This window comes from Sinohyriopsis cumingii, chromosome 1 (genome assembly GCF_028554795.1).
Source record: "Sinohyriopsis cumingii isolate HCF-2022 chromosome 1, ASM2855479v2, whole genome shotgun sequence".
Taxonomy (NCBI): Eukaryota; Metazoa; Mollusca; class Bivalvia; order Unionida; family Unionidae; genus Sinohyriopsis; species Sinohyriopsis cumingii.
Genome location: NC_142961.1, coordinates 71,974,770 through 71,986,892, shown reverse-complemented (window position 1 = coordinate 71,986,892; position 12,123 = coordinate 71,974,770). Strand labels below are relative to the sequence as shown.

General features: G+C 37.7%; 1 long non-coding RNA gene across 1 annotated transcript; it reads right to left on the bottom strand.

The window, feature by feature from the left end:
* Nucleotides 1-5,166: 5,166 nt before the first annotated feature.
* LOC149807103 (uncharacterized) lies at nucleotides 5,167-6,370 on the bottom strand. Its single transcript, XR_016414408.1, has 2 exons — nucleotides 6,140-6,370; nucleotides 5,167-5,294 (listed from the first exon to the last, which is right to left on the bottom strand). It is a non-coding gene; the product is annotated as an uncharacterized LOC149807103 (long non-coding RNA).
* Between the last annotated feature and the right edge of the window lie 5,753 nt (nucleotides 6,371-12,123).

Below are 12,123 nucleotides of genomic sequence, written 5' to 3'. Positions count from 1 at the left end.
CATAATGCACCAATCACAGCTAGTGTTGTTCTTTAATTCTGAATACAATGTTCCATACACCTTAAGCGCCGCCCACCTGGACTTGCGCAATTGGTACCGTTATACCATATAGGAAAAATAATGTGACCCGAGTCCTGTCGGTGGGACCGTTCCGGTGGCCTAAGTGGTTAGAGCATCTGCCTCAGATGCTGGCGGTCGCGGGTTTGAACGCAGGCCGAGTCGTAACAAAGACTTATACAGATGGTACAAACAGCTGCCTCGCTTGCTGCTCAGCATTAAGAGGTAAGTATTAGGACTGGTCAGCCTTGTGTCAGGATAATGTGACTGGGTGGGACATCATGCTAAATGTCTGCGGCATGATGACCCAGTTCAAGACATCACTATAAACTGCCACACAGCATACATCGTAGCGATATGACTGAAAAATTGTTAAAGCTACGTTAAAATCCAAATCACACACACACACACACACACACACACACACACACACACACACACCTTTCTGCCGGTGGTATACCCGGTGGTATGGCTTTCAGTAATGGTTTATAAACAAAGTTGTATGGTACTTACTGAGAGGATGAAAACTCTACAGCGGAGCCATTTCCGGTTGGCTACTAAGTCATATAAAACTGTCAGAGAATGCAAAATGTCAAAAATATTGGTGAAAGGGATAAAATGTACTTTCACGATTGGAAGTAAGACAACAGCAAAATGAAGTAAGTTAAAAAAATGTGCATTTCTTTTTATTATTCAGTTTTGGTTAAAACTGTGAGAAACTGCGGAATCGTGGCATAATAAACTGATATCCACTTCTACTGTATGTAGTATTAATTGATAATAATAATAATAATAAATGACTGATATCCCATTCTACTTTATGCATTATTAATTGTTAATAATAACTGTTGCCTGACAAAAACTGTTCAAAGGTATCTAAATGTAACCTTGTACAAGTGATCTTAACATGGATACATATCCCACATGAGCAAATATCCATATATTTTAGAATCTTTGGGATCAGAAGTTAACATTCACTACATCATATAGGATCTCACTGCACCTATTGTTGATCTGCAGGGCATATTTCTATGGCAATATATTTTAATGTAATATTTTGTTGGAATGCTTTATTGTAACATTAGCTGAAATCTCATTCAAATGAACCATTCAACTTAATAATTGTTAATAACACTCATATAAATACATTAGAAATGTTCAAACGGATCATTTGAATTATGTTGGCACTGTTGATTTTAATAGGTACATGGCAAATATTCCACTTATGCAAAGGTCCATCCTTGTTTACAAGTTTTGGGGATCAGATTTTCACAGTTGATGATTTAGGATCTATTGGTACCTATAGCTGATCTGTGATGCACATAATTTGCTGTATTCAGTTGCAATATCCAAAATTGTTATTTCTATGACGAATAAGCTTACTTATCTGTAAAATTTAGTACATTGTCACCTAACTTCCCTGTAATGCCTTAACTTTTTTGATAGCTAGTGTACCTTACTAGTTATTTCGCCTGTAAATGGCTAAATATACTGCTTGAAACCTCATGCATGTGTTTGATAAACTTGTCACTTCAATACATGCCCATTGCTTCACGTTACTGAGTGTCAGTATGTGAAGTTTAATATAAAAAATTCTGTGCTTGCATCCTTAATGACTTTATTAGACCTCTATATCTAGCACATTTAAATTTCATTTACATACATCGAAACATGTTATATCTTTTCAGGTCTAGCCTGGTATCTGGAACAAACTGGAAGAGTTGGATTAATTTGGAAGCTTCCCAGTAATCAGGTGGTGATACCAAAGTTTCATTGAGACATATACAATGCACCTGCTTATAAATAACCAGGATTAAGTCATATTACCACACTGATATATATATTACCTCAAAGGCATGGCTTAGGTCTTCAAGTTAGAGAGAGAGAGGGATCAGCACCATTGTTCAGTGAGGTAGACCCTCTCTGAAGCTATTACATGTTTGACTTTTGTGGTTATTTACACTGAAGCTATTACATGTTTGACTTTTGTGGTTATTTACATTGAAACGCCAAGCATTTTTGCTTTAAAACATGGTATCTGTCCAACAAAATGGGAAATTTGACTGCACTATTATTTATATAAGTGGTTCCCAAATTGGGCGGTGGGATTACCGAGGGGGCGCTAATGCTGAATAATGCTTCTTACGGGATGCTGAGGATAACCAAGCGGGCGGTCGCCCGAAAGAGTTTGGGAAACACTGATTTATACTGACAACTGGCTGAGTACCATTTTGACATTCCAGTAAATAAGCGGGATCCCCATTACTAGTATCAACGCGTTGCAAAATGAAGGACAGGGGAGGTACGTCATGTACCCCAAAGGCGATGAACTCCTTTTAGAGGAAAGGTGGAATGAGCTAAATGGGAAGAAAGTTTTGATAAAAAAATGCTCCTCCTATACAGGAGTGATCGATGCCAAAAAATGGAGATGGAGACCGAGGTCCTGAAGAACAAATGCAAAATGCCTACAAAGTAAAGGTCATACATCACAGACTAGCTACAATATAGGGGTTCCCACCAGTAAGGTCAGGGCTGAGGATATTGGTTCTTGAGCGAGAGTCAGCTCGGAAGGTGTCTGGTACAAAAGGATGCGAGTTAGGTAGGAAATGTAATCGATGCCAAAAATGAGCCATGCTCCCAGAGATTGCCCTAACCCCGTGGGCAAAACACCAGACCCCCAAAAGTAGGAGGAGCTACTGGAGCGGCGAAGGCAGGAACGAAGGGGATGAAAGGGATAATCAGATACATGCAAAATTGAAGCCCCAGAAATGGAGTGGGAAAACTTCAGAAGGGGAGGGCAGTTATTACATAAAGAAGAAAAAAGCCCGGAAAGGAATCCATAGAAAATAGGCTACCTAATCTGATAGAGAAAAGTCGATATTATTTACTGGATGCGATGTCTGAGGAAAATTCCTCGGAAGATGGTTTTGTGGGGGATGAGAAAGATGGGGAATCAGGTGATAACCAGGGAGGTACTGAGAACCAGTAAAAACCAAAATAACCTAAAACATCTAGACCCATGCCCATAAAAGAATATTCATACAGATGAAAGGATCCAAGATTTGAAAAAAAAAAGACCCCACACCCATCAGAAAGAACTCCGTTAACGGAGATTACTAGACAAAGAATTATCATTTATGAATCCAAGTCTAGAAGAAGACTGAATGTATCAGAGACGGAGACGGAGAAACCGAATACACAAAGAACAAAGACAGGACAGAAGAACAAGGACTCAAACATGAGACTGAGAAGAGGACAGAAGAAACAAGACAAGAGACTGAAGAAAAGGTCATGGGCGACGGTGATAGAAATGTGCGCGTGGACTACGACGAAGGGAGTATTGACGCTGAAAGTGAAAATGATACAACAAATGACAAAACAAAAGACATTCACGTTGTGGATACTGAACATTAGCATGAAAACGATGATACGTTTAAATGTTAATACCTTGGGTAGCTAATAAGAGAAACATAAGATTTTTTTAAGACAATAAATAGACATTTCGGATTAAAAGATTAAAATATACGCCATCATGGAGGCGAAAGAATAAACAAATAATTACGAAGAATATCCTAATGAATATTATAAACAATAATACGACAAGTGACGACATCAAACATAAACGTAGTAATGACATTGCGAATATACAAAACTATGGGGATAAAGATAAGGTCCGGCAAATTTTGGGGAATTGTATACAAGATCAAGGGGGCTGTATAAGAGGGAAGAGATAAGAAAGGGAGCGGAAAATATATTAATGAAATAAAAGTAAACAACATAATGTAGAAAGACAAAAAGGGTATATTAGAACAGACACAAATATATTGTAAGCAGTTATATACACCTCACAAAAATACCTAATAGGGAAAGTAATTACTATTTAGGGGGATGGATTTTAAACAAATATGTAAGGAAAGTAAAAATATGTGTGATGCAAGGATTAATAGGAAAGAAATAGAAGACGTTATTACAAATTTGAGGCTCGGGAAAGCGCCAGGATCGGATGGGATAACATCAGAATTTTACAAGACATTTAGTCAATTACTTGTACCGATCTTGGAATTATTATATAATAATAAAATACTGAAGGGAGAAATGTCGAGAACAATGAGGGAAGGGATTGTAACGTTGCCGTATAAAGGAAAAGGGGAGCAAACTGACCTTAAACATTGGATGCCAATTTCACTTTTGAATGTAGATTATAAAATACAAGTTATATACTAGCTTACTGTGGAGAAAAGGTACAAACATTCAGAGTATTTAGAGACAAGGGGAGATAACTGGGTTTTTGAGTTATTCGATCAAGAAAAAGCTTCTGGTACATCGGAAATTAACTATGAAGGAAAAGTGCTGGAAAAGTTTGGCTACGGACATGAATTTTATAATTGGGCAGAAATTGTATACAAGATAATATTCTCGAAAGTACAGATAAATGGAGCTATGACTAAAATATTTGATATAGAAAGATTGGTGAGGTGGCCATGCGTCGTCATATAATAAGAACTTCGCCTAATTACACTTTATGCAAGCGCGGAGAGTTTCCAAAAAACCATGTTATTTTAAAATGTGACAGCAATAGAGAAAAGAGGGAAAGTTTAAAATGGAAAATACAACGAGGAGGAAACTTCCACGATACGACTTTATTATATTTAGATAAATTAAAGGAAACAATATATATTTAGATAAATTAACTGATACAATCTAATCAATAACGTTGTTGACATTATAGTGAAAAATATGGTAAAATGTGGACAAGTCACCACTACTGAGCATAGAGTCAGAACAGAATATATTGTCCTGTGACGACATAATAGAATTAATTTATAGAATAAGGACAGATAAAGACATAGTTGAAAAGTTGACGTAAAATAATTGCTTTCTTAAAATTCACAATTCTTTATTAATAATGTCGACGATTCTGGAACGGCTTCTGGGAGTTGTTTTCTTTCTCAACACGCTGGGAACGGAAGCTAAAAAAATCAAAAAGAAGATAGACCAATAAGTTTTAAAAGTATTTTAAGTATGTCTTTAGAAAATTATTAAAAACATATCAGAAACCTTTATTGGCTACATGAAAGTAACAGAATATGGATAAAGACAAAGATTAAATAGTGTTATAAAATAATTGCTTTATTAAATATGGCGAATTTAATATCAGTAATTTCGACGATCAGGAAAAGCCCCTATGGAAGAAACTCTCTTTCTCTACATGCTTGGAGCGGGCAAGTGGACAGGTACTGAAACATAAAAAGAAAAATATATCAGTATGTTTGTTCTCCAAAAATATTTAACCATGTCGCTATAAGAAAGTATTTAGAATAGTTTACTATAATGCAGCGGAGTTTTCACCCCGGCAAAAAGACTAACGCTCTTTAATTGTAATATCACGGTAGGAACAAAACGAATTAATACCGGGACAGGGCTCCACATTTTGCGGGTTGGTCAATCTCGTGGGCTCCAAGCGAGGTAGACAGGTTTAAGAGGAATGCAACGAAAACCGCAGACGTGGAATCATGGACAAATAGAACTTAAACACAAGGGGAACATAAACACTCTATCTTCTGTCTGATAGGAAGATTAACTCCCTTTTCTTTTACCTTTCTATTTGACTCCTGATCCTTGACATAGTTTTCTCTTTGGTGATCTAAGCTATATGCAGCAGAGGCGCATTTGTATTAAACTGCAACACATGCAAAACAAAACACGAATATAATGTTGTATGTTACAAGTTATGTTTTGAATTTTTACACATACCCTAACAAATGCGGCCTATTTCTACATTAAAAATAATAGTCGGTGACCTGGCACAGAGAGAGAGAGAGAGAGAGAGAGAGGTTACCAGATATACATACTATTAAATAGAAATATATTTTTTAAGAAAAAAATAAACATAAAAAGTCGTACGGGAGACACTAATTTCCACGGAACACTGCTTTTCTTTCGTACCATAGCTTATATATATATATATATATATATATATATATATATATATATATATATATATATATATGCCAGTCTCAAAATTAAATTTTATTTTATTTATATGTTATGTACAATTATTTAAAATGTTGCGTACATGTACCTTGTTTCCAATGATTATGTTGCTTTGAGACGGTCCCTCGTTGAAAGTCGGCTTTGAATGAGATCGACCGTCACTCATTTCATCCATGCTGATGATTATTTCAACTCGTCATTATGTTTCTAGTAACTGTTAGATACTTAGGTATTACTAGATGACGAGACAGAGACAGAGCCAGCGACAGACAGAGAGAATTGTATGCCAGGGTGGCATAGTTTTTATTTTGCATGTAGATGATAATGCGTGTATAAACATGTTGTAGCATTAGAAGGATGTACATTGATATAAATAAACATCTGAACTTTTGAACTTTTGTTTTGACACGGAATCATACTACCGGACAGAAGTGCATTAAACCGATCTGGGCAGATAATAATAGAGTATACACTTATAATGTTGACAGTATAAATCTTACGTTTATATACAAATGTTTTTGTGCTGGCATGTTTATATAGGGGATTGACTTCTTCTGACTGAAGACACTTTTTAGACTGCAGTGTATATAGATATAGCCGAGAAACGATCATCGTTTACAATTATTTTAGCTTTCTAAAATTGTAGTCTAAAATTGTTATACTACAGAGGAACAACTCTTAAGGTAAAGCAAAATGATATATGTCTGTCTGTCTGTCTATCTATCCATCCATCCATATCTATCTATCTATCTATCTATCTATCAAAGTTTGGCCGTATAGTTCTGTATAGACTAGATGACTGGGTCATTATCTCAAATGAATAAGTTCATAATATTTATCACATAACAATTGCCAAGTCCAGATTGTTATCAAATTTGGTCGAGGATACACATTTGTTTTAGTCCCTGTTTCAATTTTCTCTGACCACGCCAGTATGAATCGCAAAGATGATGTGGTATCGGCCCCACACATCTGATCCATGCACAGGGGTGGGTCCAGGAATATTGTTTAAGGTGGCATAGACAAGAAGGAAAAGAGTACTATGGACGGAACCTCTGGTGGTCACTCGGATGGAGGGGGGGGGGGAGGGGGTGTTAGCCCCTTGAAGCTTGCATTTTAAGTGATTCCAGAAGGGATATTCCGGTTTAGTTTTGCGCCCCTGCTTTAAAAAAAATAATTTTTGAGGTTAGTGAGAGAGGTGGCTGATATAGTGAGGGAGGTGGCTGATAATTTCTTTACATCCGGTAAATTGTTTTCTTTCACCAACAGAAAATGATCTTTGCTTTCGAGTAATATGGTGGATATAAATAGTTCCTTTTTTCTTCTTCGATAAATCAGAGCAAGGATGTATTTTTTCCAGCTGTGCGTAGATTAGAAATTATTTTTAAAAACATTTGAGATCCTCTCCAGCGTGAAATGTTCGGTCACGTAGTCCTCCCTAGGCTTAACTGCATTCGAAAATTCGAGGGCATTCCTACAGATCACATTCGAACATTGATAGGCTATTTCCGTCGTCAGTTTTTGGAATACATATCTATTTTCCGTGTTGGTTGATTTCTCCTCATGCGGAGTGTAACACACACGTTACAACAGCAAAGGCCGAAAGTATTCCGATTGTGACTTTGTCTCCATTTGCCCCTTATTGTATAACGCTACCAATTTTAGAACCCCAGGTGGGCGGAGTTCATTCATCTTCGCTAGCCAAGGTTCCGATACGATAACACTATCTGCACCTTGGCGTATAGAGCAGATATTTCTGTGCTTCGGGTCCGTGAATTTCATTGGATGCGGCTGCAAACTACATCATCCAATGAAAATTACGTTATTCAAATTTGAACACTGTTCCTACATAAAATAGACGAGGGGAGCACACAACTTGAATGGATTGATAAAGAAGCAATTTTCCACTGTCTGTCCGTGTTTGTACAAGTACAATTCATTCAAATACACACCTGTAACGGCTTCCCTCTGGTATATAGTCATACTTTCGATATTAAACTTGCAAAGTATCCTTGTTAAGTCAATTGCCTCCACCATTTTTGGTCGATGTAATATGCACCACTGTTACATGCTGTTGGTTAGTTGGCATTACATACTATGGGAGGCAACTCATGAAATCCAACAGGTGTCATTAGGATAAAGCACTACAATATCTGTTCGATCCGCCAAGGTGGAGATAGGGATATCATATCGGCAGCTTGGCTAGCGAAGATGGAGTTCATTGTACTCAGAAAAGAAAAGAAAAAACTAGTTGTGATCGGTGCATTATGTAAGAGCTGTAGTTGCTGTCAGGCTTTGAAAAAAGTCGAGTCTCTTGGCAACATATGAGATGATGTTAATTTATAATTATATCATATTTTGTAATTATTTTTAATAAGTTTTAAAAATGTGACACACATCGTTGAAAATGCATTTTACCCCTGTCAAATTCCAGCAGAGTTATCTCTCTTAAATGCAATGGTTCTGTCCTTGTCAAAGTGTCTAACATTTTCTCTATGACAGCGTGAGTAGTGAATAGGGATAGTATAGGGTCTATGGGACTTATCATTAAAAACACCCCTGGGACAATATAGGGTCTATGTAAATTTAACATGGAGAAAAATCGTGGGACAATATAGGGTCTATGGGAATTAACATGGACAAAAACCCATGGGACTGTATAGGGTCTATGTAAATTTAACATGGCCAAAAACCCCTGGGACTGTATAGGGTCTATGTAAAATTGAAACAGGGAGGGTCTCTATTTTTTAAAAAAAATAAAAAACAAAATAAAAAAGGGGTAGGCAATGGAAAGGCTATCTCTTTTCGAGAAATATGGGGGCCCTGAAAAGGGCCTTTGGGTTTTCTTCTTCTTCTTCTAATTTCTTCTTTTTCTCCACCAAGTTCTTATTTTATCTCCTACACTCTTTTTCTTCTTTTTTCTCCTCCTCTTCTTTCTTCTCTTCCTCTTCTTTCTTCTCTTCCTCCTCCTCTTCTTTCTTCCTCTTCTCATTTTCTTCTTTTTCAATTTTTTCGTTCCATTTTGTGACGATCGTCGATAAATACCTATGTATCTATAATCAGCTGAAATTCCTATGAAGTCCCACTATCTATTTATAGCTCCAACTTGTGGGTTTTTCCTTTGGAAAATCCCACTATCTTTTTATAGCCTCAGCTTGAGTGATGTTCCTGTTTATGAATTCTAGTATATATGTATAGCTACAAAATGTGGAAATCCCCAAGTCGATATTTATAGTCTCGAAATTTCAAGCGTCAGTGACGTCACTGTACTGAACACTAGGGATAAAATATCAACAGTGTTGCAAGTGGCTGACCTGAATACGCGCTACTGTAGGTAGGTAGGTAGAGTGTATCTGATAGGGATAAAGTGAGTTTTATACGGACAAACAGAGACCAATAGACACACACAACGTACGCGCGCAGACACACACACACACACACACAAACACACAAACACACACACACACACAACGTACGCGCGCCGACATAATCACACACACACACATACTCACACACACACACACACACACACACACAACGTACGCGCGCAGACATACTCACACACACACACATAAACACACACACTATAAAATAGATAAAATTAGTAACTACTTACAATATCAACTTCTGTGACGATCGTCGATAAATACCTATGTATCTATAATCAGCTGAAATTCCTATGAAATCCCACTATCTATTTATAGCTCCAACTTGTGGGTTTTTCCTTTGGAAAATCCCACTATCTTTTTATGGCCTCAGCTTGAGTGACGTTCCTGTTTATGAATTCTAGTATATATGTATAGCTACAAAATGTGGATATCCCCAAGTCGATATTTATAGTCTCGAAATTTCCAGCGTCAGTGACGTCACTGTACTGAACACTAGGGATAAATATCAACAGTGTTGCAAGTAGCTGACCTGAATACGTGCTACTGTAGGTAGGTGGTAGAGTGTATCTGATAGGGATAAAGTGAGTTTTATACGGACAAACAGAGACCAATAGACACACACAACGTACGCGCGCAGACACACACACACACACACACACACAAACACACACACACACACACACACACAACGTACGCGCGCCGACATACTCACACACACAAACATACTCACACACACACACACACACACACAACGTACGCGCGCAGACATACTCACACACACACACATAAACACACACACTATAAAATAGATAAAATTAGTAACTACTTACAATATCAACTTCTGTGACGATCGTGGATAAATACCTATGTATCTATAATCAGCTGAAATTCCTATGAAATCCCACTATCTATTTATAGCTCCAACTTGTGGGTTTTTCCTTTGGAAAATCCCACTATCTTTTTATAGCCTCAGCTTGAGTGACGTTCCTGTTTATAAATTCTAGTATATATGTATAGCTACAAAATGTGGAAATCCCCAAGTCGATATTTATAGTCTCGAAATTTCCAGCGTCAGTGACGTCACTGTACTGAACACTAGGGATAAATATCAACAGTGTTGCAAGTGGCTGACCTGAATGCACGCTACTGCAGGTAGGTAGGTAGAGTGTATCTGATAGGGATAAAGTGAGTTTTATACGGACAAACAGAGACCAATACACACACCCACACAACGAACGCGCGCAGACACACACACACACACACACACACACACACACATACACACACACACACACATACAGAGGGAAGAGGAAAAAACAAACCCCAAATATACTATCAACACAGAAGGGAGATGATACAAACCCCAAATAAACTATCCACACAAACGTACGCGAACGCATACAAACCCCAAATATACTATCAACACAGAGTGAAGAAGTAAAAGTTTTTTGAAAGCACCTAAGCCCTCACCTGCAATGACCAACTCTGCCAAACACCTACACCCCACCCCACTCCACCACCCCCCACTCCCAACACTACAAAACCCATTTAACCCGTTATTTTATGGCATCAGTGTGTGATTTAGGAAACATCAAGACACAAAATAATGGAGGAATAGACTGACTATTGTTTACCGACTTGCATGCCTAAAGAGCGTGCGTGAAGGAAAACATCCTTCCATTTCAATTCTAACTAAAACATGATCCAGAGGGATAGAGATAGGTGAAAGGGCACAATTTCATAAAGTGTGAGTAGAAAACAAAACACGCCATCCTTATTATACAATGTCAAGACCAAGAGACACTTACGTGTTCTTTCTGGTCTATTCTCTTTTAGAAGGTAGTATGAAATTTCACATCAGGGCCAACGCATCGGCTCACATTGTCAATTTTTCCATTTCCATGTCTTTACTGGCACAAGTTCTTCATCATCTTCAATTTCTTCTTCTTCTGAATCCCTCTTCTCTGTTTCGTCTTGTTTTTGTTTATTCTCTTTTCTCGTAGGGCACTCTGAATTCCAGTGTCCTTTCTCCTGACAACGATATTAGGTATCTTGACTTTTGTCTCTCTTTCTTAGACGAAGCAGGTATTCTGGAGACAAATACCCATTTACTTTTGCAGATATAGCAAACTTCATTAGCACTTACACACTTTCGTATGACTCTCATCAAATCAACGACCAAAAGAGTAAGTTTTGTTGCCACTTTCGCATGTGAATTATGCTTTCGTATGACTTTTAGCAAATATTTGACCAGCAGGTCGATCTGTGCTGACTCTTCCATCTTTGATCGTTTGAGAGCGGAATGAATACTCTGACGCTAAGACACTCTCCTTATATACAGAGACCTGCTGCGTATGAAACCTAGTCAAATGTAATTTTGCAATGAGATGAAACGATTTCATTGAGGAAGTAAAAGGCAATGATGTACCGTATCGCCTCACACAAAACCTGAAGTGTTAGTTCAAATCCGTGTCAGCGATTTCGAAGACGACATAACTGGGCTTTAATCAATGCTCTCCATTTCTGCCACAAAACCACGAGTCCTGATTCACGCCAAAAGAAATTTCGTTCGGTCCATAAAAAATAGTATCACATCTGAGAAACGCAAAAACGAACTTCCAGAAAACTGAGAACGACGGCTTACACCTACAACGTAAATGTATGAGTTCAAGTAGTGCGTAAA